At 39.2% G+C, this 25,528-nt stretch overlaps 1 long non-coding RNA gene across 1 annotated transcript; it reads left to right on the top strand.

Annotated features, from left to right (window-relative positions):
• Positions 1 to 338: 338 nt before the first annotated feature.
• LOC112670595 (uncharacterized) lies at positions 339 to 24,642 on the top strand. Its single transcript, XR_003143053.3, has 4 exons — positions 339 to 670; positions 22,777 to 22,901; positions 23,342 to 23,448; positions 24,414 to 24,642. It is a non-coding gene; the product is annotated as an uncharacterized LOC112670595 (long non-coding RNA).
• The last annotated feature ends 886 nt before the right edge of the window (positions 24,643 to 25,528 follow it).

Raw genomic sequence — 25,528 nt, 5'->3', positions numbered from 1 at the left:
AAATCTAGGGCTCCACACAAAGGTGACCTCCTGACAAGTTGAGCAAAGGAGGCTCATGGGGGCACACCAGGGGTGTACTTGGAAGTCAAACCACACTTGCAAGATAAGGAAAAGCATGATTTGTTATTGTCTGCAAATAAGTGGATCTCTACTACACTGAAAATGAATGTAAAATAGGGATAGTCTCTGCTGCCCAGGCATTCAGCATGCCAATTAGAAAACCAGGGGCAGGGGCAACATGAGGAGGTGCCATGTAGTTTTATGAATGTTCCCCTGTCTCTGGGCAGACACTTGTGGGCCCTAGTGAGGACATAATGGATGGTGAGTGAGCTTCATGCCCTCCTCCGCACAGGAGGTGATGCCCATGAAGCCAAGGGCCAGAAGCGCTTGGAGGATTAGAAAATGGACATTTTCCTTCTGTTCTTAAACCATTCCGTGAACAGCTGGGTACCGAGAAAATGAGCAGGTGATTTCAGATTTACGAAGCTGCATCCTGACCCCCTAGGCAGAGCCTTTGAGAAGAGAAGGTGGGAGGCTGACAGAGATAGGTAGATGTGGGCATCTGAACCCAAAACAGTAGCTCTGATTACATATGGACCCTTGAACCAGCTGCTAGAAAGGGCTGCCATGGTGCCAGGAAACTGTCCCTCTCTCAGCGTGGAGAAGCCAGGTAAGGATCATCATTTATTGAAGATTTCTGTTGAATAGGTTAATTCTTGAATTGAGAATATAATTGAAATTTTCTTCTGGTCATATTTCTATGCTTTGGGTTTACTTCTAAAAACTTCTAAAATTTTCCCGTAGATCCTGTTGTCATTTATTGGTAACAAATTCATCTTCACTGGTGGAAGTATCTCCAACCCATCCCCCACCATTCCCTTCCTATGGCAATGAGAACAAAGATGGGAAGAATCAAAGGCAGGAGATGTGTAAAAATTCTCACATCAAGAAAGCAACATCACGTTAATTTTATAACAATTCTAATACTTGCAAAGGAGTGTAGAACATTAAACTAGCTCAGTGGCATAAGTAGTATTGTTCACAGATATTTGCCTGTGAGGATTATGTTTCTTGCCCATTGATATTAAACTTTGCCATTCATTTGTTTTCCAAAATGAAATGAAGGTCCTGTGTCACTTCCATGCAGAAGCTTAAGGGCCAGTGCATGATCTGTCATTTTCTCTTTTCTCTCTGCTAGCTGATTGTTCTAAACAGAGGCTGCTCCTTCACCTTGGTCCTTGGAATGAAGATAATATGAAGCAAAGCTGGAGCTGATAGGCAAGGGATGTGTAGCATGAATGAGAAATACACTTTTGATATTATAAGCCACTGAGACTTGAGGATCTTTTGTTATAGTAGCAGAACCTGGCCTATACTAATTAATACAAAGTATCCTTAAAGTACTTCAATTTTGTTTTTAAGTGTAATACTTGTATATTAATTTAAAAGATTGGTAAGAACCAGAGCAAAATAATAGCGATTATTTTCTGGGTAGGGGATTATGATTTTTTTCTACTCTGTGTTCTTCTATAATTCCTTAGTCTTCTACAGTCAAAAAAATACTACATTCATTATTAAAGAAAACATACATGTTATGTTCTGTAAAAGGCAAAATATGCCTAGGCTGCAAGTTCCATTGTGAGTTTCACAACATTTTCACAACATTTTTAAATGTCCCTAAGATCTGCATCACTAACTCCAGCTAGCCTCCTGTGTCACTTCTTCCTTGCTTCCCCTCAACCCATAGTCTTGCATTTACTCTCTCAAGCTGGGACTTAACTGTAGTGTCCTGGAGTCCGCATCAGCAGTGTGGTGGTCCACAAAACTAACATTCGCTTAGCACAGAAGAACCTCAATCATTCTTGGGAGCTCTGTGAACATGTCCTTCTTTTGTTTCTCCATCTGATCTCTGACCATCATAATCAGAGGAATTCTTTTCTAAAGCCTGTTCTTTCACCATCAAAATTCAAAAAAGGTATCTATTTGAGGGATTGGGAGTAGAGGAAATACCTCCTTCTTCCAGATTTCTCAGGAAATTAACAGTATATCCAAAAATTAAAACATCTTGGAACCCCTACTTGAAAAAAACAAGAATGAAGCCATGGCCTTCTGACCGTGGTGGGTATTCTGATTCATCCTGATTCCATTTTAAAATCCTTAAAAGTTGTGCTATGTTATTATGTTAAGTTATTAAGTTCCTTCAGGAATCAGGACAAGAAACACTATGCGCTATAACAATCCAAAAACCTTGGTAACTTATCCCCATGAAGGTTTTCTTCTCATTTATGTCAGACTGATGTGGGTTAAGAGGTAGCTCTCCTTAAAACAATGTCCCAAAATCCAGATTCTTTTTGTCTCAAGAGAGGAACATTTTCAACAGCAACACAATGGTTGCCATAAGAAGGGGAAAGAACAAATGATTGATTATTTAGGGATTTTTATGCAATAGATGGAATTGATATCATTTCACATCATTTCAACCCACATTCCAGGAACATTTTCAACAGCAACACAATGGTTGCCATAAGAAGGGGAAAGAACGAATGATTGATTATTTAGGGATTTTTATGCAATAGATGGAATTGATATCATTTCACATCATTTCAACCCACATTCCACTATCTAGAAACCAATCAGATGTACCAACCAAACTGAATAGGAAACCAGAAACTAGAATTTCTCTTAACTGAAAATATAAAACAAAATGAAATAAAATCACTAAGCATATGGCAGACTCCTCCCTTAGTTCTAGCTTCTAGTCACCAAATAGCCATTTCATTCTTTCTCCAATACATACAACTCACACTCACTTCTCCCAAGAGGGGCAATTCAAGTCCTATCCACTCACGGAGTCCAAAGTTGGGGTACTGAACCTCTGAGAGATGTGCAGACTTCTCTATCAGATCTAAACAAGACCACTCTAGACCTAAAAGGCTATGAACTAAAAGGAAAAGCTGCCTGCTTCACCCGCTGGCCCATCACCACCACATACATCCCACAGTGGGTAGTAAACACATTGAGAACAGCACTAATGAACCTTCTCATTTGGAAGAGGAAGAAGGAAAGTCTCATGTCAATCACTGAACTGTAAGGATTCTGAGGTCCCATGGAGCGAATATTCTAAAGGACCCCCAACACTAGAGTGGGCAAAGTGCCTTGACTAGTAGTCTAGGTTCTGCTCTCTGGAATGAAGTCCTCAGCCCACTGTTCTCCAGGGCCTTTGGCCCCACCCGTGAGTGCTCTTCCTGGTTCATTGTTGCCCTTGACCACATCTGAGGATGGCCTCCTGGAAATGAAACAACATTTGGAAGCTGTCTCTTTCCAGCTCCTGGTATCAACTTCCTTGCTACCCACTTACAATACCCCCCAACCATGCCACTTCCCTTAAAGAAATCAATTTCTGAAACTACAAGGCTTCAATCCAGAAAACAGAAACTGCTTTTGACATTCTGAGTAGGATGATGTTTAACACAGGGAATCAGAGGATATGCAGCTATTAGACAGTGAAGAGAAGACTAGTTCAGGAAGGCCACTTTTAGAAAATCCAGAAATATGGTATTGCTGGGAAGCCATCACCAGTGGTCTCCACTTCTACAGCACGAACATAATTGATTCTCAGAAAGACGTGCAATGCAGTTAGAAGTCCTTGCCAATTACCTTAGCTGCCTACAGTGTAGAAGAGAATGATTCTTAGGAAGATTTTCTAAACCAAGCCATGGCCACCAGCAAAATCCCACATCAGCTGTCTGCTCATGCTTATAAGAGGATAATAGCTTCTCCTTTCCTTCTGCCTTCCAAATCTCTGAGGAATGTGCCCTTGGGTGGGATGTAACTGAAACCCCCCCACCCACCCCAGAAGGGGAGTCTGGGAAATACAGTTGCCATGATTTGTCACCCTGCAGTTCAGAGAAGACTGTTTAGGAGTGTGGTGATGATATTTAAAAAATCAGAAATAATATTTTTCACACTGAAGTTCATAGAAATTGTTAGAAGTCGCAGCCATTTACCATTTTCCTTTTCCTGCCCATCTTAGCCTACTCTGTGTATCTTGCTTAGTATGTTCACAGTGCATGTGAGCACAAGACAAATTATTCTGGGACAATACCATGAGAAAAATAGTTTCCTTTAGGGTCTAAAATTGTGTGACTCTGATCCAAGAACATCCAATAAATCTGGCCTTTGATAAACATCATTGCAAAGCAGTAAAATGATACAATGGGGAATGAGCCCAGTGGGGTCCAGTCTAGAGTTCGCTACTAGTATTCCACTTGAAAGAAAGTTATATGCCTTCTCTAGGCCTCATTTTTTTTTCCTCACTTGGGATAAAGGGTTAGACTAGATATTAGACTAAATGCGTCATTTCCAGGCTTTCATGTAGCTATGGAGTCATTCTTCAAAAGAAATCTTACAAGGAGTTATAATAACTAAAATTGGTTAGGTAGGAGTTGCTTCTCTGTAGTAGCATGGAGTTCTCCAAGGCAGCTCCAGATAATTCATCTGGTTTCATGGGGCACAGTTTAAAAACTCCCTGGATGAGACTGCCTGAAAAATGCCCATCAACTTCCAAAGTAGTATGATGTAATCAACATTTCCAAGCCTTGACTCTGTTGGAAGTAATGCCAAATGCTCATCAAAAAATATATATTCAGAAAAACTCTAAGGCTAATTTGTATTTGCACTCAATAAAGAAGGGAGGGGATTAGAAGTCTGTTAAAGTGGAAAAATTTTAACATTTTGAAAGTACAATATTTGTGCCCCCAAACTCAGATTCCAAATGCTTTGAGACTTACTTAAAGATTTTATACATTATTCATATGGTACTCTGATAGCTGGAATAGTGTCACGGAAGAGTAACCATAAGCACTGTAAAAGAAAAATCAACAGGTACCACATAGGGGACAGGGGAGACAGCAATTAGATTTAACCAGAATCTATTGATTTTGTTCATATGGAAATAAAGCTAACATTGTTTCCAAGGGGGGGGGAAGGATTCCATAGCATTCACCAGAACTTCTCAGCTATATTAAGTGTAAGACCAGCCATGGTTAGGGTCCATTTGGAGTAATTTAAACTGTAGTAGATGCAAGAAGGGACAAAAATGTATGATTACTAGAGTTTTCTTGACAATTCTTTCTTTTTGCCCATTTTCCAATTGAGTTTCCATGTCTTTATTTTTCACCGTATGACCTTATTATTTGAGACACTCCATAGCCAGATCATGAACTCTGCCACAGAGAGCTCAAGTAGAAGTAGCCTGTTGTGACAACAACAGAGAGCCCAAGGATATCTATAATTTTATTATTGTCTTAGTCTGTTTAAGCTACTACAGCAAAAACACTAATAGGCTAGATGGCTTATAAAAAACAGGAATTTATTTCTCACAGTTCTAAGGCTGGGAAGCCCAAGATCAAGGCTCCAGGAGATTCTGTGTGTAGTGAGAGTCTGTATCCTGGTTCAAGATAGCCATTTTTTCTTTTTTTTTTTTTTTTTTTTTTTTTTTTTTTGCTGTGTCCTCACATGGAAGAAGTGACAAGGGAGCTCTCTGTGTCTTTTTGTAAGGGTACTGATCCCATGACCTAATCACCTCCCAAAGGCCTCACCTCCAAATACCAGCACATTAAGGATTAGGTTTCAACACTGGGATTTGGTGGGGACAAAGAGAGGAATAAACATTCAGTCTATAGCAGCCGCATCCTGAGAACCATGAATTTGTACTGGCTATGACGTGTCCCCTGAATGTCTGGACTTAGCCCTTCTACTTACCTCTCTGATCTCTCTCAGAGATCACTGTGTGGCCAGAGATCTGCAAAGCACCAGAAGTAGTGTGGCTCTTTTGTTTAATCATAATTCCAAAAGCACCTCTAGATCATCTATTTCTTCAAAAATCAGCTCAAACCCCACATCTTGTTTGATTCTGCCCCTGACCATCAAACCATGATGACCTTATCATCTCTGTGACTTCATTAGGACCTGTTAAGGATTGTTAGTTATAACTCTCTCAGGTTACACCTTTCCTCTCAGCAGAACAAAATGGAGAGCTCACAGACTTTGATATCATAGCATACCAGGGTTTGAATCTAGACTCTGCCCCTCACTATCTAATGACCCTCATGTCATCACGAACCTCAGCTTTCTCATGTGTAAAAGGAATAGGATGATACCTCACAGCGCAGTTGCAAAATGCTCAGAATAATGCTTAGCATGTAGAAGTTACTCAATACTAGTTACCTTCCTCTCCCTCCCCTCTTCCCTGACAAATTCCATGTATTTGTCTGGGAAGATAAATAAATACACTACTCTTAATCTTTTTCCTCCTCCTTTAATATTGAAGATCCCATGGGCCTCCTCTGATAGGATCCTGACTAAACGATCATAGATGTTGTAGAAATCACCTATTATCCAAAGCCTCTGTTTGACTTGGCCTACACTTACAGTGAATTGGTGACCTGACCATTATCAGTGAACAATCTAAATATAGACAAACTACAAGTGACTAGTGCAGGGCTTTTGTTAATGATTACCTACAATATTGCCTCAAATTTCTAAGTCTCTGCCCTATTTCTATTGTGTTGGTGAAATATGAGTTTTTTTAAATCTAAGTAACACCTTGACAAAATTAGAGCATGAATCAGAATTCCCATCAACTAAACTCATTTTCCTCTGGGGAAAGAACCACACTAGTCATCCAGGACCCCAGTGCCCCATGGATGTCTAAAGATGTCTCTAAGCAAACTGTTTTAGTTATCAAATAAGGCTGAAAAAAATCATTTTTTGCCCATGGCCTCCCTCTAAGAAGATTCCTGATCGAACAATCATAGAAGTCACATATCTTTAAAGACCTCTCAGACTTGGTCTACACTTACTCATGGGGCTCTCGGTATTCTTCTTTAATTTAGCTCTACAGAGTTGTTTGTTCCATTGGGTTTTGGTTGCTCCAGAAGAGCTATTAACATATTGTAGACATTGGTGTCTACTGTAACACAATCTGGGAAAAGTTCATCTGGTCAAAACCCCTCATTTTAGAGGTGAGGTCATGAGACCCAGAGATGTTGTCTATCTCATGACAGAAAACCCAAATTTCTAGATCTTTCTCCTTGTCTCCCACAATCTCCTTGGCTGGATGTCGATCTCATCAGACTCTGCTCCTTTCCCTTGCTATCTTTCTGTTGGATTATTCTGTATGTGCGTGCACGCACATGTCACAAAACAGAAAAACGTCCTCTTGAGAAATGTTGGCTCTCAAATGTTGGACAATAATTCATGCATTCATTCCCCAGAACGAGAAACAGATGATAACGGGAGGGGTGCTGTGATGGCAGTTTGATCAGTGGACAGGATGCCTGACTCCACTCAGGAGCCGGGTTGTGATGATTCACTCACTCACTACTCATTTGTTCCCCAAAAGTTTCCTGGGCCCCAAACTGTGCTAGCTGCTGTGGATACAAAAATCCAGTAGGACGCAGCCAGGGCCTTCAAGCCGCTTACAGTCTAGTGTGAGATGCAGGTCTGCAACAGCCAAGTGTAAGCAAGTGATGAAGCTTCTATGAGAGAAGCTAGTTTCTACCCGAGACCTAGGAAATCAGGGAATGGGGTTTCAGGCAATAAAATCTTGAGCGCTCCTAAGAGTTGCATATTGACTTGGTTCCCTAAAGCTTTTGGGAGATCTCTTGGGAGCGGGAAGCGCAGCGCGTGTCAATTGCTCAAATCAATCAGAGGGCAGCACAGATAACACACAACGGGGACCAAGAAGAAGCCAATGCTCTGCTGTCGCATGTGTCATAGGACTCCCCCCCACCCCACCCCGCTGCCCGCAGCAGCAGCTTGCCTTGCTAATTGTGTTTTCTTAAAGCAAATGCTAACACTGGTTTATATCCCTCGAGCACACACCAGCTGGATAGTAGGAGGAAGCCGGTTCAGCATTAAAAATTGACCGCCCATAATTTACGGGGCCGACAAGCCACAGGCAGGTAAGAGGGACCGTGTCTTGCGTAACTGGCACCCCGCGAGGTACCGCGGCCAAGGGGGGTGCTGGTCCCCTTACCAGTCTTCCCGACCCTTGGCAGGCACCTATCAGTCAACAGGCTCATGGGCAATGTCGGGAACGTTGATGAGACCTATGTGAATTTAGACAGCTCGGAATGCGGTTGTTAGATCGTTTTCAAGTGAATAAAACCTGAAATGTGCTTTTCACTTTGCAAATCATCTCACCAGCTACTGTCCACTGCGAAGTACTCTCCCAAGCCCTGAAGGCAACGGGCCTATAAAGGATGTTGCATGGCATAACTGAATCAAATTAAACGGCTGTTTACTTGTGCCTTGGAAGCTCTGACAAATAAAATGGAAGATGCCGTTGCCGTTTTCATCGACTAAAACAAATCTTTACAGGGGAGAAAAAGAAGAGAAAGAAACTAAAATGTCAGTTGCTGACACTGTCATTCCCTGCCAGTCAGTAAATAAACATAACATCTATTAGTTGTCATGGAAACGTTCCGCCCGATGCCGAGCATCAAAGCTCAACAATAAAGAAACCCTGATATTTGTGGCTGGGCACAAACAACTCTTTTGGCATTTCTCATGAGCTCACTAGCGTTAAGAGCTAACATTTTCCCTGTTTGTTTTCTTTCTCAGGCATGAATGCATTTGCTTTGGAAAAAGACACATGTATCTTAGAAACCTATCAAAAATATGTGAATCCAGCTACCTTGCCAATCTCAGCTTTCCACACTCCCCCTGGCCCACCTCTCTTTTAACCTTTGCCTGAGAAGAATTTAAATGGCATATTTAGTCACTACATATTGTGCTTCCTGTACCCGATGCTGCACAAAAGGGATTGATTTAAATCATTTACAGTAACCGTGTGGAGGAGGAGGGTCCGGTTTTCTGCACCAAATGCTCTTGGATCCTTAATGAGCAGCCAAAATTACAGACAACAAATGAATACACTTGTATTTGTCTCTTCTTGGGTAAAGAATTATTCTTTAGTGAAAACTTATTGCATATTTACAGCATTCAACAAAAATGCAGCTCAGATATGTGAGCAGAGATAAAGGATGCTTAACCCTCCATCTCCCAGGAAACGAGTCTCTGGCTTTAAAAAGTCAGAGAATGTTCCTATTATAATTTTTTTTTAATCATGGAATTTATAACACCTCACAAAGCAGGAATGGACCAAGTCTAAAGGTTACAGCTGAGAGCCACTAAAGCTTTAGGAGCAACCATTGTTAATAATAATCAGCTGAAAGCAGAACACAGCTCACCCTTCAGAGCTTCACTCAAACATTTAGCATTTCTAAAGCTCTAGAGCCTTTGACAAGGTAGGCATAAATCAGGGGGGGATTTAAATTCCTGATTTTCTGGCATTTTCAAGCTATAAATCCCACACGTTCCTAAAACCACATCATCCCATAATCAGAGCTGAGGCCCAGAGTGAGGTCTGACTGCAACTCAAGTCAAATTGGAATAAGGGGCTCCTGCTTCGGCTCTGGGCCTTAAAACAATTCTCGCTGAAGGACAGTTAAAGATTTTTTTTTTAAGCCTTCTGAAGTGAAGCCAAGAGGGGATTACATTTATCCCAACACTCTACCAGACCTTTCTCATCTTTGAATATAGCCACCTCTGGATTTTTCTAGAAGATCCTTTTAATCCATGTCTACATACTCCAAATGGTTTGCATAGTCAGAGGTAAGGGAACAATTGAAAAGGGCCTGTAATTGAATGAAGTCAATTCATAGTTTCTCAAAGTGGGCTCAAGGACCACTGGCATTGGAAATTCAGAATCACCTGTGATGTTGAGATTCAGATTTTCCAGCCCAACTGAGACATACATACTAAGTCAGAGCTCCCAGGGGACAGAGGACTTAATCAATTTAGCAAATGTCACCAGCTGATCCTTTTTGTCTGGAAAACTGTGCATTAAACCTTAATCTGGAAAAGCAGAGCCCAGAAATCTGCATTTTTAACCAGAGGGCCAGGCCCAAGTATAGATCCGTGAATGCTTGCTGTGTTAAATTGAATGTACCCATTACCTGTTATATTCATTTCTCCAGAGAAAAAGTCATGGTCCACACTTCCATTTTCTTTTTTCTTTTCTTTTTTTTTTTTTAATATTTTTCAGAAAAGCTCTTCCCTCATGTGACAGTGTTGTCTCTCCCTGCCTGGGAGCCTTTGCCCCAGGATCTCTGTTCACCCTGGTGGCAGCTAACATCACAGCAGGAGCACAGGGATGGGACCCAGAAGACCTCTGGGGCCTTGATTAACTCCTGCTGCTCTGAGCACCAGTCTCCTCATAACTTGAGCTTGTCAAACTCCAATTTTCCTGGCTCATGGTCTAGCTTCTCTAACACTGGCTAGTAAGGAAGTAAGGAAGCAGAAGAGGGAGAAAGGGGAAAGTCTGTATAGTATTCTTGGCCAGTTAACACTTTTTTTTTTTTTTTAATAGTTGGGGAAAATGGAACCAGGGCTTCCAACTCTAGTAGTGCCTTGTCTCCCTTAAGGTAAAGTTCCCTGCTCTTTAAAACATGGGAGTCATTACCATGAAAACCCCTGTGTGGGCTCACTATAGGCAATGTGATTCCAGAAGAGCCTTTGGTATGAGAAAGGTAAGGACAGGTCCCAAGTGTACTAAGAATAATTGAACTGTTGATGGACTGACTTTTTTTATCCACTTCTTTCTCTTGAAAGGACCAGGGCAAATATATTTGTATGGTTTCTTGCCTTTTTGTCCATTTTGAAGAGACTACAGAAAGGAGGTAATCAAAGGGCTTAACAACACATTATGTTTTCACTCAATAGTTATAAATCTATCCCATAAAACTAGAAATAGAGGAAGTAGAGAGCTGGGGGCAGGGGAAGTATGCATCACTGGAGCAAAGGAGAGGAAGAAAATAGTTGACCCGCGTTGTAGGTATGTGGCGGGTATGTCAACAGCAACACCAGCCCAGGAGGATCCATCTCAAAGCCCCCAATTCCTCTTCAGCTTTGCTTGCCTTAGGACCTGCCTTTCGATGCCTCTAGCATGCAGGCCTCTATAGATTCCCCAAGATTCGTCTCTAGCCTGCCAAGGTATGGGGATACTCTGTTTCCTCTCAGTGCTGGGAAGGCAGTGTTTGACTTTTCCAAAGGGAGTTTTCCTAGCAAACTAAGGAAAAAAACAAAATCAATTTTCTATAAACACATAGAAGCATGATAAATCCATAATTCTAGATCTGCTCAGCTAACGTTAACTTACTTTCAACCAGGTTTGGTTTCCCTGGCACATATCCTGGAGAACCAGCTCCAGGATCTTCTCTTCATCCTCTTCTGGCTGAACTGGGTGCTAAACAAACATCCTCCAACTCTTAGCCAGAATTCAACTTGGATTTGTCTCACTTTTAGGCCTGGCAGGAATCCTAATGCTTTCCTGAACATCATTCCCCATGCCTTCTTGGAGGGAATTGTGAATGGAAGAGGGCTTTTGAGATAAGTAGTCAGGGTCCAAGTTCCCAGCTGTCAGTGGCAGGCTGTGTGACCTTACATGAGCTGTTTGGCATGTCTCACCTTACCATTTCCTCCTGTTAAAATGAGGTAACAATGCTGACCCCATGAATTGCTGACACATGAAATGCAAAAACATAGGACATCCTTTTCCCTTAAATCATATGGTACAAGTCCCCAGATCCGCCTATCCTCATGGTTCCTCAGCATGTATCTCCTCCATATTCTCCCTTCTGGGTATCCAGCCCTGATCCATGACTTTAGCACAGAGGAGGTATCCAGGGTGAAGGGAAGAGAGAACAGAGCAGAGTCAGGATGCCTTGCTAGGAAGCAGTAAGTCCAAATCAGGGGAAATGAGGACACAAACTGAAGGACAACACTGAAAATGGAGGATGAACATGAACAATTTAATGAAGGCAGGATCTCACTGGATGTGCATGATGAAAGCAGAAGAGTAGATCAGGCATGGCAGGGAGGGAAGAGCACTGCACTTAGAACCAGGAGACCTGGTTTCAAGGTCTTCATTCTACCATTTACCAGTTTCATAAACCCTGTGAAGCCATTCATCTCTGAGTCTCATTTTCATCTTTTGTAAAACAAAGCTGAAAATAGCTACAGATTCAATAGAAACTGCATAAAATGCCTGAAACATGATGGAATGGAACCATCATTCCATAATGGTCATTTTTAATCTTCTTATGACCTTGAAGTCACTTAGCTCTCCTGTGCCTCAGTTTCTCCATTTGTAAAGGGTGGACCTAAGTGAACCCTATAGGCCCTTACAACTGTAACATGTTTGCATCTATCAAGAAATGATGAGTTTGGTTTGTACATGTCAGATGCAGGCTGGTATTCCCATGGAAAGTTTCCTGGTCTACTGGCTAACCCAGATCAAGACTCTAGAGAAGTAGTTCTTAAAGGGTCACTCCAGCCCCTAGGGGGTATTGAAAAAATTTCTAGGCATTTATGGTTGTCACAATGATGGCAAGGCACTACTGACATTAGAGGACAGGAACCAGAGATACCATGATGTGTACAATGCGTACAGTACAAACACAATAGTGAATTGTCCTGTGTGACTTTCACATGTTTTCCTGGATATCCATGTAGGACAATAGTTCTCAGAGTACAGTCTGGGGACCCCAGGAGATCCCCTAGACCATTATAGGGATAATCAAGGTCTAAACCATTTTCATAGTCATACATCATATTATTTGCCTGTTTTTCTGAGTTGACATGTGCAATGATGAGACAAAAAGGAATGATGGATAAAAATGTTGGTGTCTTGCACACATCAAGGCAATAGCATCAACCTGTATTGCACTAATGATCACTGCATTCTTTATCACCATGCACTTGCAGTTAAACAAACAAAAACAATAACACCCTCTATTTTCACTTTAGAATGTTCTTGAAGCAATAAAATTGATCAACTTCATTAAATCTCAATTCTTGAGTATATACCTTTTAACTACTTTGACAAAATGCTACATATCAAAATACAATTTGAGTTGCCGTGTCTTTCATGGAATGTCAGTTTTACTTGAAAAAACAACAGGCAGACAAATTATGATTATTCGGATAAGTATCTTGCAGACCATTTTCTCAAAAATAAACAATTTTTTCATTTTCAAGGAAACAACTAAAAAGTACAGTTGTTATCTGTGATAACAGATAACAGTTGAGCATTCAAGCAAGAATTAGAATTGTGGGAAATTTGCACCTGCCACCATGAGCTTGCTAACTTTTCAAACTTAAAGCCCTTCCTGATGAGATTGGTGGCAATATTAATGAATGTGATTTTTTGATTTTGTATGATAAAATGTGTCAACATTTGGATATCTGTGTAACTCGGTGAACCAATACTTTACAAATGATCAATGTACAATGTTACAAAATCAAAAAAATTCATTCAAAATGCAAGATAGATCAATGGGGTTTAATATAACAGAGTTTAAAAGAATCATTGATAGGATTTCAGGTCTCATTTTGAATAGCCCTTAAGAAACCATCATTTGGGAGTACTTGGGTGGCTCAGTTGGTTATGCATCTGCCTTTGATTCAGGCCAGGATCCCAGGGTCCTAAGACCTAGCCTGAGTCCGCTCCCAGCTCAGCAGGGACTCAGCTTCTCCCTCTCCCTCTGCCTCTCCTTCTGTTCTTGCTTTCTCTCCCTTGCTTGCTCACTCTCTCAGATAATAAATCTTATTTTAAAAAAAAGAAACCACAGCTTGCTAAATAAATAAAAGAAACTATAGCTTGTTGAGCTTTGTGTCTTATCAAAGAAAAATATCCACAAATACCTGAAAAGTCTACTACCAAACTTCTGCCTTTTCCAACTACATATCTGAATAAGGCTTGGTTTTCTTCAAAAACTTCAAGCAAAATATCATATTGTAATAGATTGAATACAGAAGCAGATAAGGGAGTCTAGCTGTGTTTGATAAGCCAGATATTACAGAGATTTGCAAAATTGTCAAACACACCATTCTTCACACCAAATTGTCTTTTGTCTGGGGAGATATAGTTACTTCTAATAAAATGTTATTTATCTTAACATGTAATTGTCTTATTGCTATTTTAGAATAAATAATAAATACTGTTAAAATTTATGTTTTAATTTCTAATAGAGTAAATATCAATAGATATAACCCACATGAGCAAATGCTCCTGGGGTCCTCAATAATGATTAAGAATGTAAAGAGATTCTGAGACCAAAAAGTTTGAGAACCACTGACATAGGACAAAATTCAATTATCTAAGCCTAGAATCTAATTCTGTTTTATATATAAATTAAAAGTACTTTTATATCTCCTAATGTACACCAACTTCCTGGCATGCAGCTGTCATGTGAATCAGTGGTAGACTGTACATTGCTTGGCTTAAAACTTGACCAAGATCTATGGACCATTTCATAAAGTCATACCACCAATGGCAACACTAGTCATGATATTAGAGTTGCTGATAATAGTACACCCATATATTCTGGCTTCGTAATTGTGTCATCCCTGATTTTTTGGTAAGGCACAGACTTCTGGCACTTTATTTTGTCTTCTGGTATAATTTCATGCAAGGATTTGCATGCAGAAATACATACTGTATTATTAATTTTCCTTTACTTTTTATACTAGAGTTATGTATTTTAAAATTATGTATATAGGTAATTTATGTTATTTGTGAATTTCATAATAATAAAAAGGACATTATAAAATATTTGTTATGAAAGGGGCATTGGGGGGCACCTGGGTGGCTCAGTGGTTGAGCATCTGCCTTTGGCTCAAGTCATGATCCCAGGGTCCTGGGATCGAGTTCTGCATCAGGTTCCCCATGAGAAGCCTGCTTCTCTCTCTCCCTATGTCTCTGTCTCTGTCTGTGTCTCTCATGAATAAATAAATAAAATATTTTTAAAAGGGGGGGGGAAGGTATTGGGTCTGATATGGTTAAGAATCACTGCTCTAGGAGGTAGAGGCTGATATGAGAAATTTGAGAATTATCTACACAGAGGTAATAGCTGAAGCCACAGGAAAGAGTCATCTTATGAGAGGTCTCATTCAGAGTGTCAAGCCTTTTAAAAGTGATGGAGGAATAACCACTGGGTAGAGGATGTCCCAAAAGAATGCTGCTTGTGAAAGTTGGCTCAGAGTTCCCCAGCAACATGCTACCTCATTGTCAATCTCTTGACTCTAATTTCCCATTTGCCTACCAACTCTCGTTCATATGCTTTTCCTCCTTGGACTTACCTTGTCTCCTTACTTGAATCAATAGATGTCAGACCCTACCTCTAAACCCGTTCTATGAGCCACACCTTGGACAATTGACCTGAGCTCACCTCACCCTGGGATAGCTACTGTTGCTGGACTTTAACCCCAGAAAACTACCACAGAAAGGACAGTGATGAAACGGGCAAGTATAAAAAAAGGAAATGTGAAAAAATGAAATTCTTTGATAAGATGAGAGGTTAAGTTCTTGCTACAAAGAGCCTCTCAGTCTCAGCTATGCCTGTTCTCTCTCTCCCGTGAATTCTGAAATTCATTCAATTTCACATTTTTATAAAATGGCAAAATGTCTCAGTCTCTTAGCTCATGATTAAAACCCAGTTGTTTATTTATAGGGCCATTTGTTGCTGAAACCTCTCCTTAAAAAAAAATAATAATTGCTTCTTAAGATGGTTTTCCTCTATCTGCCAGAAGATGTCATTTTGGGATGAGGCCATTCAAACTTGCTCAAATCTGAGCGATAACTCAGCTAAAATGAGGTCAATGTAAATGACTACCCACAACGGGGGGAAAAATCTGTTAAATTAAATCCAGAGTAAGTACCAACATATCATGTGGTGAGAGTTACATGTGTCAAATGAAGGAGTGTTATGAGGATTAATGAGTCCGTTATTAAAAAACGCTTTGGGATTCTTGGATGAATGGCATTATTGAAAGTGGGGGTAGGACTGGCATTTACAGATTGTAGTTATATCAAGGCCTTGTAACGGACTCTGGGGAAACATGGAGAAAGTAATGGAAGAACTTAAAACAGATTTTTTTTTTATTGATTGTTGTATTTTATATTACATTTAGCAGTCCAAATACTTCATTTGACAAAATATGTGGATAGATGCAGGTGTCTACTTTGCAAAGTTCTACAAAAAGTAATGTAAGCTCATCTGAGAATCTCAACATTGTGTTGTAGCGTATGAAAGAAACACTGGGACAATAGTAAGAATCAACTCAGAACAAACTTACCTTACCTCCCCATAGTGGTGTGTGCAATAGGCAAATGTCAAAGTTGGAGAATGTTAAGGAATTCTCTGTTGGGTAAAGTACAGACTAAACCAGAGCCAACCCTAACATGATTCCCGGCTGTTTCCCTACAAGTTTGATGTTGTCATGGATAGTGGAAAATGCAGTCAATCTCCTGGTTGTTTCTAAATGCCTGAAAGTCTCAGGCTTCCAGATGACTGTTTTTTTTTTTTTTTTCTTTTTCACTTGAAGTTTTCACATCATAAAATGTGTGACTGAGATTGTATCCTTTGAAAACTATAAAATTGTCCCAAGTCTCCTATCGCCCTTCCTGCAGAGCCTGACACCCTACGTAGCTCTCTGTGACTTCCCAGGGACTGAATCTTCATGGTCTCTTTTGGCTGTGAGCTCCTGTTGTACCCTGATCCTCCCTCAGTCTCCTGCTACTGTGTTGCCCACCCATACTCCCCAATCTAGTCATGGAGTCCAGGCCTTTGCCCAGATTTCACCAAAGCCTGCTGACATAAAGCACTTGGTGTGTAGCAGCACACTTTACCAGACAACTGGAAAAGCAAATGGCATTTAACTGACAGAAACAAAGACAATTTGAAGTTACAGTAATAAATATTCCTGTTCTCAGGGGTCCTCCAATCAACCCAGCATCAAGAATTGCCCATTGGCCCGTTTTCTCCTTAAGTTTCAGTCTCCTGTAGTGCCAGTGCCACTTGGCTCCAGGATCCCTCTCTGCCTTCCTCTGCCTCCCTTTTCCCCTACTCTTTCCTACTTCTGAGCTCCTATTCATTTTCTAGACAGAGCTGATTAGATACTTCTTTGTGATCTCCTTCTAATCCATGCCCTCAGAACATCATCGTCCATCCCTGATGCGGTTATCAAGGTATTTTCCTGATTAATACTATCTGTTCAGGAAAGGAATGAAAACAATTCTTCTCCCTAAGAAGGTTCTGTTGCCTTCCATGCAGAAGCTTTGGTCACACTGCAACCACTTAGGGCCTTTGGGAGGAGACTTAGGCATCAACTGCATTGCAGAATCCTTCATTTCCCTCCCACTTCCAGGTGAGAATCTTCCCCTTCCATGAACCAGTGCCTGCTTGTCATTTATGGTGTCCAGCAGAAATGCCATCATCCATGCTGAACTCAATCCAAATTATACTGTATGCAGTCCTGTTTAACATTGATACACTTTTAAATGTTCCAACAGTAAAAGAGGTCTCTCACAGCAGAAAATAACAGATTCCAATATGAAATACCACTTTGCCTGCTTGAAGAGGAAGGAAGAAATTTCTAGGTTGAAGAGATCAAAAGGATTGTTTATTTATGGATTTTTTTTTAAGTCAGAACTTTTACAGCTGAATTGAATGTATTATTTTGAACAGATAATATATGCACGAAGTGTAAATTTCAGAAGGTAAAAAGAGTGTAGAATGAAAAGTAACATTTCTCTGTCTTGTCCCATAATTGCCCAGCCTCCCTTCCCAGAGACAGCTACAGGTAACAGCTTCTTCTGCAACCTCCCAAAGATTTTCTGTACATTTACAAACGTACATATTATTTATTTTTCCTTAGACAGCTTGTGACCACTCTACATATTCTTCTGCCCTTTACTTTTCCATTTCACAATAGATCTTAGAGATCATTCCTCATTAGTAGATACAGAGATTTTCATTATTTCTATTGACTCTGTCATTTTGTGTTGTATGTATACACCATAATTTAGTCAATCACTGATGGACATTTAGATGGTTTTTCAGTATCTTCCTAGTACAAACACTCCTGCAATGAATTCCCTTGTGGATAGGTATTTGAACCCTGTACAATATATTTATAGGATAAATAATTGGGGATGAAACTCTTAGACCAAATTGTATGTGCATTTTAATTTTATTAGATATTGCCCAATTGCTTTCTATAGAGATTCACTAATTTGCCCTCCAGCAATGTGTTAAAGAAACACAAATTTACCTGCACTTAAAGAGATGGGTAAGAGTTGGAATGACATATAAAAGAGTGAGCAGAAATCTGCTAAGAAGAAGTGTCACACTCCTGGTGTATAAGCACCTTGAAGGCAAAACTATGCTGTTTATCATCATATCATCCGGCCTTTTAGCACAATGTCTGGCATTCATAAAAACGCAGATACTTTTGATAAGTGAATGGCATCATAACAGTTTAGAAGTGAGAACTAAACTTAGGCTGTCTGGAGGAGACAGAGTAGTTCAAATGACCTAAGGTGTATGTATAATGGGAGAAGAGGCCAAAAAAAAAGTTGAAAATGTGAATTGTTCCTTTTATGTCATCACCTAGGAAACAATTTTTATAGTCAGAATGAAGGGAGAAAATATGGTAAAATGTACCTTGGATACTATAAACTTCCATGAGAAAAAAATATTGATCATATCATCCTAGAAAGTACATGGACTATGCTATTTTTCCAAGTAGAGATCATTAGTTTTGTCAATATGTAGCCATTGGATCAGGATGTTTTAAGTCCAGACTAATGGTCTTAGCTGCCCCTTAAGGTCAGGCCAATTGCTTGGGTTGCCTCACTGGCCAGCAATCCATCCTGACCACCACATTGGGAGATATAATCAGATGAGCTTTTCTGTGGCCAGTCACTCTGAATGTGCAGAGCCAACTGAAGATTATAAAGGGAATAGAATTCATGAATCCAGCTACTGGCCTAGTAATTCCATAAAATCAAGGGTTTGTTATGAAGTGGGTACATTGATGATATAGAGATTACAGAAAGATTTTATACACACACATACATACAGAGAAAGGTATAAATATACCCCCATTGTCCCTACATTGTTGCTAAGTTTCACAGCTCTAGGTTACAGTATTATTGCCCCATTCTAGATATAAATAAACTGGTCTAAATAGGTGAATTGACTCTCTTGTAATCATTTAGCTGTAAAGTGAAGAAGTGAGAATTCCGACCTAAGTATACGAGGCTCTAAACTCAAATTTCTACTACATTGTTAGACTTGAATTACAAGCATGAACTAATACCATGGGCCATTCACCATTCAGGCCACTATTACACATTTTTTTTTCGGGCTGTTTCACTGAGTCAGTGACATGGCAACATTTACAACACACAGTTAAATCTCAGTCTTACTCACATGCAGGCCAATTTTTCTAAGTAACCGGTGTTCTATCCTTTCCACACACACACACACACACACACACACACACACACACAAAGAAGAAGGCTTAGATCTAGTAATGGCACATTTGTAGTGCATGACTTTCTTTCCAGAACACATCTGATCATGCTGGGCATTGGGGATATTTCAGCATTTATACTCTACATTTATCACAATATGTTGCCTGCAATGCTCTCTCTCTCTCTCTCTCTCTCTCTCTCTCTTTTTTCTCCCGGTACCTGGCTCATTAAAGAGACCACTAGTCATTTTAAAACCAAATTGAGTTTAAATACATTTCCTTGACACATCTGTTTTGTTAAATGTATCCCACGAAACCAACATTAAAAGCCAATGCCATTAAGAGGGCATAAGGTAAGCTCATTTAGTTGACCAAATTGTATAACACAATGAATTAATATGGTAATATGCCTTTGGAGACTAGCAGCAGATAATGGAGGTGAACAGAGGAGCTCGAGCCTGGTTTTGGAAAAGCAAAAGCAATTCATCATTATGCTGTAACAATATAGGAGAACATTTCTCATTTCCCACTCGCCTGCCCCCATTTCGAAAACCTTTTGGTTGTACTTTTTCAACACCAACTTCGACCAGTATGACTTTGCTCAGTTAGATTGCTGCATTTTGGCTACCCCAAGAATTCTCTCATTTGTGTTTTGAACCAGTAGCAAATAAGCAAAGATTTCAGTTATAAGTAAGAGTTGGTGGGACATCAATCGATGAAAACCATGCCCTTGTCACTCTGCAGAACAACTAGCAAAATATTCTCCAAATAGAAGGCAAAATCAAGGAGCAGAGAGGAGCAGGTAGGTCAGAAATACTATCAAAGATTCTAGCCATCCTTACTTCAGAATTAAGCTTTAGAAATAATGTACTACATAAATTGATAGTCATTTCTTGAACTTAGTCCTTCTCTCAGTAGCTTGGATTTCTGTTTCTATCCTGCCAGAAAAAAACTAATTAAAGCTTATTGTGTCGAGTCAGCAAGAATGTATCCTCTAGCTGCTAAAAAAAAAAAAACAAAAAACAAAAAACAAAAAACCTTTCTAAATAATGTTACCCTTCAATTATAAAATTAGATATGTCAAAAAAATTAGATATGTCCATATTATAGAAAATACAGAAAAAGCATAAAGAAGAAAGTGCAAAATCGTTTATAACCTCCATGCTCAGATACCACTATAAATATTTTAGTATATTTATATCTATTTCACATTCCATTGAATAGCCTTCAAAGACAGGATTTTAACTGCTATGTAAAATGATTTTAAAAGACTCCTGAGGTTGAACATTTAGGTTTTTCATTTTTCTTTTCCATTACAAACAAAGCTATATAACAAACACTTATACGTAAACGTTTCATCCAGTTTCAGTTTCAATTAGGAGGACATATTCCTAGAGTGGGATTTCTGGGTGTGAATACTTTTAGAGTTCTTATGTTAAATCCATTACCTTTCAATCCCTTTCTTGGCTTCTCTGTAACTTCCGATACCCCTGACCACTACTCCTTTCCTCAATCTCTTCTCCTCTGTGACACCAAGTTTTCTCAATTCCCTCTTATCTCTCTTTCACAATCCCTTTCTGGGTCCCCTCTGTCTCAACAATCAATGTTGAAATTCCTTAGCTTTCCATCCTAGGCCCTCTCTTCCTCAGGATCTCTACTTTCTCTGAGTGATCCCTGAAATCTCTCAGGATTTCACTAACAGTTTCTATCTCTAAAATCCCCAATTTAAAAATCTGTCCCAGCTCCCTTTCCAACCTCTAAAATGCATATCCTCGATTCTTGGACTTCTTCCACTTCAGTGCTCACCGGCACTTCAAACTCACGATCTCATCACACCAATCCTTTTGCCTGTTTTAGAAGAAGGATAAGTAATAGGAATAGTGTGTCATTTTCTTGTTCCTGATTTTAATGGGAATGTCTCCTACATAGCACATTTAGCAAGATATTGCTTGTTGGTCTGAGATAGAAATTTTGATCATGTGAAACTCTACAAAGGAAGACTTTCCCTCCTGATATATGGACTCAACCATAGGCCTGCAGTATGTTAATCCTACCATGCAGCCTGACCCTGGGCCTTTTTATTCTATCAGTGATCTTAGCTTTGGATGCTAAAATTAACCAGTGCATAATGAATAACATAAGCTTGACAAAGGCCAAAACTGCACAGTAAAATAGACCAAAATAGTAAACAGTCACATCTTTTTAAACACTCAGAAAATTAAATAAATGAAGACAAAAAGAGTCTATAAAAATATTAAAAACAAAATCAAAATCAGTAAATGCTAAAGTGCATGAGACAAGACTAGTATGGATTTAAACTGATAGAGGAATTAAATTTCCTCCCCAGAATTAGGATCTGCAAAATTTGACACATGAAACTGGAATTGGAAAAAATAATGGCCACAAAAGAAAACTCACAAAGGCAGAAATTATCTGTAAGAATTGATATACGCCAAAAGGGAAAGGGGAACTCAGCTAAATAATGAATCAAAACTTTACTGAGCTCAAAGAAACTCATTTCAAAAAAATAAAAATGGAAATGGGAAAAAAGTGGGATCGGTTTAACCACGCTATGAAAAATTAAGGAATTAGGTCTTACCAGTGGATTCTTCATGAGACAAAGGATAAATTATTTCCTCTGAGTATGTCTCTACAGGCAAGGGAAATATAAACAAAAATAAACTACTGGAACTACACTAAAATAAAAAGTTTTTACACAGCAAAGGGAATCATCAACAAAACAAAAGGACAACCTAATGAATGGAAAAAGATATTTGCATATTATATATCTGATTAAGGGGGTTAATATCCAAAATATATAAAGTGCTTATATAACTTGGAAAAAAAATATATATATAACTTGATAAAAATACCCCAAACAATCTAATTAAAAGATGAGCAGAAGACTTGAATAGATATTTTTCTGAAGAAGACATACAAATGGCCAATAAATACATGAAAAGATGTCAATACTCATCATCAGGAAAATGCAAATCAAAACCACAATGATATATCACCAGTCAGAATGGCTAGTATCAAAAAAACAAGAAATAACAAGTGTTGGTGAGGATGGAGAGAAAAGGGAGCCCTTGTGCACTGTTGGGGGAATGTAACTTGATGCAACCTCTGTGGAAAACAATGTGAAGTTTCCTCAAAACGTTAAAAATAGAAATACCATATGATCCAGTAAATTTCACTACTGGGTACTTATCCAAAGAAAATGAAAACACTTATTTGAAAAGACATATACACTCCATCCCTATGTTTATTGCAGCATTATTTACAATAACCAACATATGGAAGCAACCTAAGCACCCATCAATAGATGAATGAAATGAAAATGCTACTAAATTAATCCTACTGTTTTCTCATTCTGTGTCTTTTCAGTCAACAGATTCTAAATGCTCAAGAATTATCATGTGGGAGTTCATGACATCTTTTTAAGAGTAAATGAAATCTTCAAAGCCGAAATAGATCAAGTCCAATCTCTTCATTTTATAGATGAAGATTGGGTAAGTTAAGTTACTTACTCAGGGTCACCTATTTTTTTTCAGGGTCACTTATCGAATGAATAAAGGCTGGATCTAAATCTTTGTGATCCTGATTACACATCAAGGCCTCTTTCTACTAGATTCCTTTCTAAGGAAGGTCAAACTCACACCATGGCTTTATGTTTTCAAATTTGCTTCATGTGAGTTTTTGTTTTGTTGTCTGGTGTGTGTGTGTGTCTCTGTGTGTGTGTATGTGGGTGTAATTAGTGGTGGCTAAGCTCAAATATCCTAGAGAAACTGGAAAAACAGATGATCATGCTGATCTTCAGAACATAATTATTGTAAGATTTTCTTAAAATAATTATCATGGGGAAAAAAAGAAGCCTTTTTTTCTTTCTAAGCCACCTTAGAATAATGGCAACAAAGTCTCCATAATTGTTTCCTACTGTTCTCTCTTGCAGGCATATACTCATTTGGGTAGAGATCACATTTTCCAGCCTCCTTTGTGGTCAGGTGTATCTATGGAATGAAAGTGACTAAGTACTGGTCAGAAGAATGTGAAACAAAGGTGATGTGGGCTTTGTATGCCTCACTTGGTTGGAAGGAAATTTCTTGCCTTGGATATTTTTCTGATTTTTCTCCGTCCCATTAGCTGGAATATAAACATCTATGACATGGCTTTGGTTTAGTAGACAAAGTTAATGCCCCCACATTCTGACAGAGTAAAAATAAGACAGGCACTAAAATAAATGTCTGAGTGGCTGCATGGAGCATAACTGCCCATCAGCCCAGATCATAAAAGCTTTGGTCCAGGTCACTCGCTGCACTTTGGGGACTCCTGGTTATAGTTACTTTCCCTGAACCCTAACTTATATAATTAGCAAATATTTTTTGCCCTTTGTTGGCATTGAGAACAAAAAATAAGCTCATCAGCCTGTCACATTGGCCAAGATATATTCAATTCTAGATTAGCCTGTACAGTATCTGACTGAGGGGAAAAATGCCAACTCTGTGTTTTTGGATCAAAAGGGTGGGTCTGGTTCATGTTATAAAAGTAATCCATAGATGTCTAACCCATGTTTTAGGGATCTCTAGCACCTAACAAATGCAAAAAAAAAAAAATTCTCCTCCTGTTTTCATAATTCCTAGTGAAAGAATTATGTGAGCAGGCAGAGAGGAAAACATGAGAACTATGCTGTGCATTTCATTGAAAAAATATTTATACTTCTGAAATCTTGATAGGACATTAATTTAAATCATATTTGACATCATTAAAATATTTTCATGTTGATTTTTTAACCACTCTTGCCACTCTCTCTTTTAAACTAAGGTAGCTTTGTAATGGGCCTTATGGCAAGGAGATCGGACTTTTAGGTCCCTTTCCCCTTTTGCCACATCCTTGGATGCCTACTCTGACATTGTATCTGAACTCATATCCAGCCACAGCTGAATTGGAAGAGCAAGGCCTGTAAGTTTGGGTGTCTGGGTCTTCCCGAGAAATAAAGTGTTTCCTGGTGACCCCCTTTTTTCAAGGTTGCAAGAGCCTGAAAGCAATGCTATTAATGCCCCTGGCAGCCACCAACAGAGGTGAGTATTGGAAGCTCTATGGAGCCCACACACAGAGAAAAAGGATGTTCACCTTTCTTTCCTCTCTCTCACCATCTTGCAAAACAAAACGAAGGTCCACGCCTGTCCTGGAAAGTACCACTCTTCCCCACTGGGCATCTTCCAGGGATAATGGATTAAATGAAGCTTCTTATTACTTCCTGGTCTAAAAAGCTCATAATTCCATTATTTCTAATTGGATGTTTTTCTCTCCAATGGGGAGAAAAGTACTGTTCCCCTCATCTGCTATGTCTATCTGAATCTTTCTTTCTCAGCCTATTTACAACTCCCATTGTTCCCCAGAGAACCGAAGGTGATTGAGTGCTCTTTGACTCAGAGTACATCTTTTTGTCCTTGACTGACCATTCAAGTAATATCCTGTTGGTAAATTAGTGATTTGAAATTAGTTGCTCTGAAATCCACAGTCTGTCATTAAAAAAAAAAAAAAAGAATTATTACAGTGAACATAGTTCCCATTCCCCCCTCCTAACATGTGAAACAGATTGAATCAGGTTGGTCTACTGCATCCATCTAAAGTGCAGAAATATGTAACAGAGTAATCCCCACCCCCACTATAACCCCAAACTATACGGAAAGGATTTCTTAGCTCTAAGTTTTTCTACTCTGATCCAGGGATGTTTAGGGGCTTTCCAATCACTATCAAAAGGAATTGCAAGTTGTTCACAAAATATAACCTTCTCTTGTTTTGAAAATTAGATGATACTGAAATTTTTTAAAGGCTGTGGTATGATAGATAATAAATACTTAATAATTTGTAATAGATTTCTGTTCACGATCTGTTCATATTCATTTAAAGGTTGAATTGACTAGCATATCTTCAAAGAAATAAATAGTAAAGATACCATTATTTTATTGCTTTGTAACAGTGAGCAAGTTCTGTAAAACTTTTTCCTCATTCTACCCTGTCTTAAAACCATTCCTTATCTAGAAACATCTTTGACGGACTTTAGTCAGGATAATTCTCCCCCCAAGTTTAATTCTTGGCTTTTGCATGATACAAGGAGCTGACTAAGCCTAAATCT

The sequence above is a fragment of the Canis lupus genome, chromosome 14 (assembly GCF_003254725.2).
Source record: "Canis lupus dingo isolate Sandy chromosome 14, ASM325472v2, whole genome shotgun sequence".
NCBI classification, from domain to species: domain Eukaryota; kingdom Metazoa; phylum Chordata; class Mammalia; order Carnivora; family Canidae; genus Canis; species Canis lupus.
The sequence above is the reverse complement of the archived record's forward strand: the minus strand, read 5'-3'. Positions and strand labels throughout refer to the sequence as shown.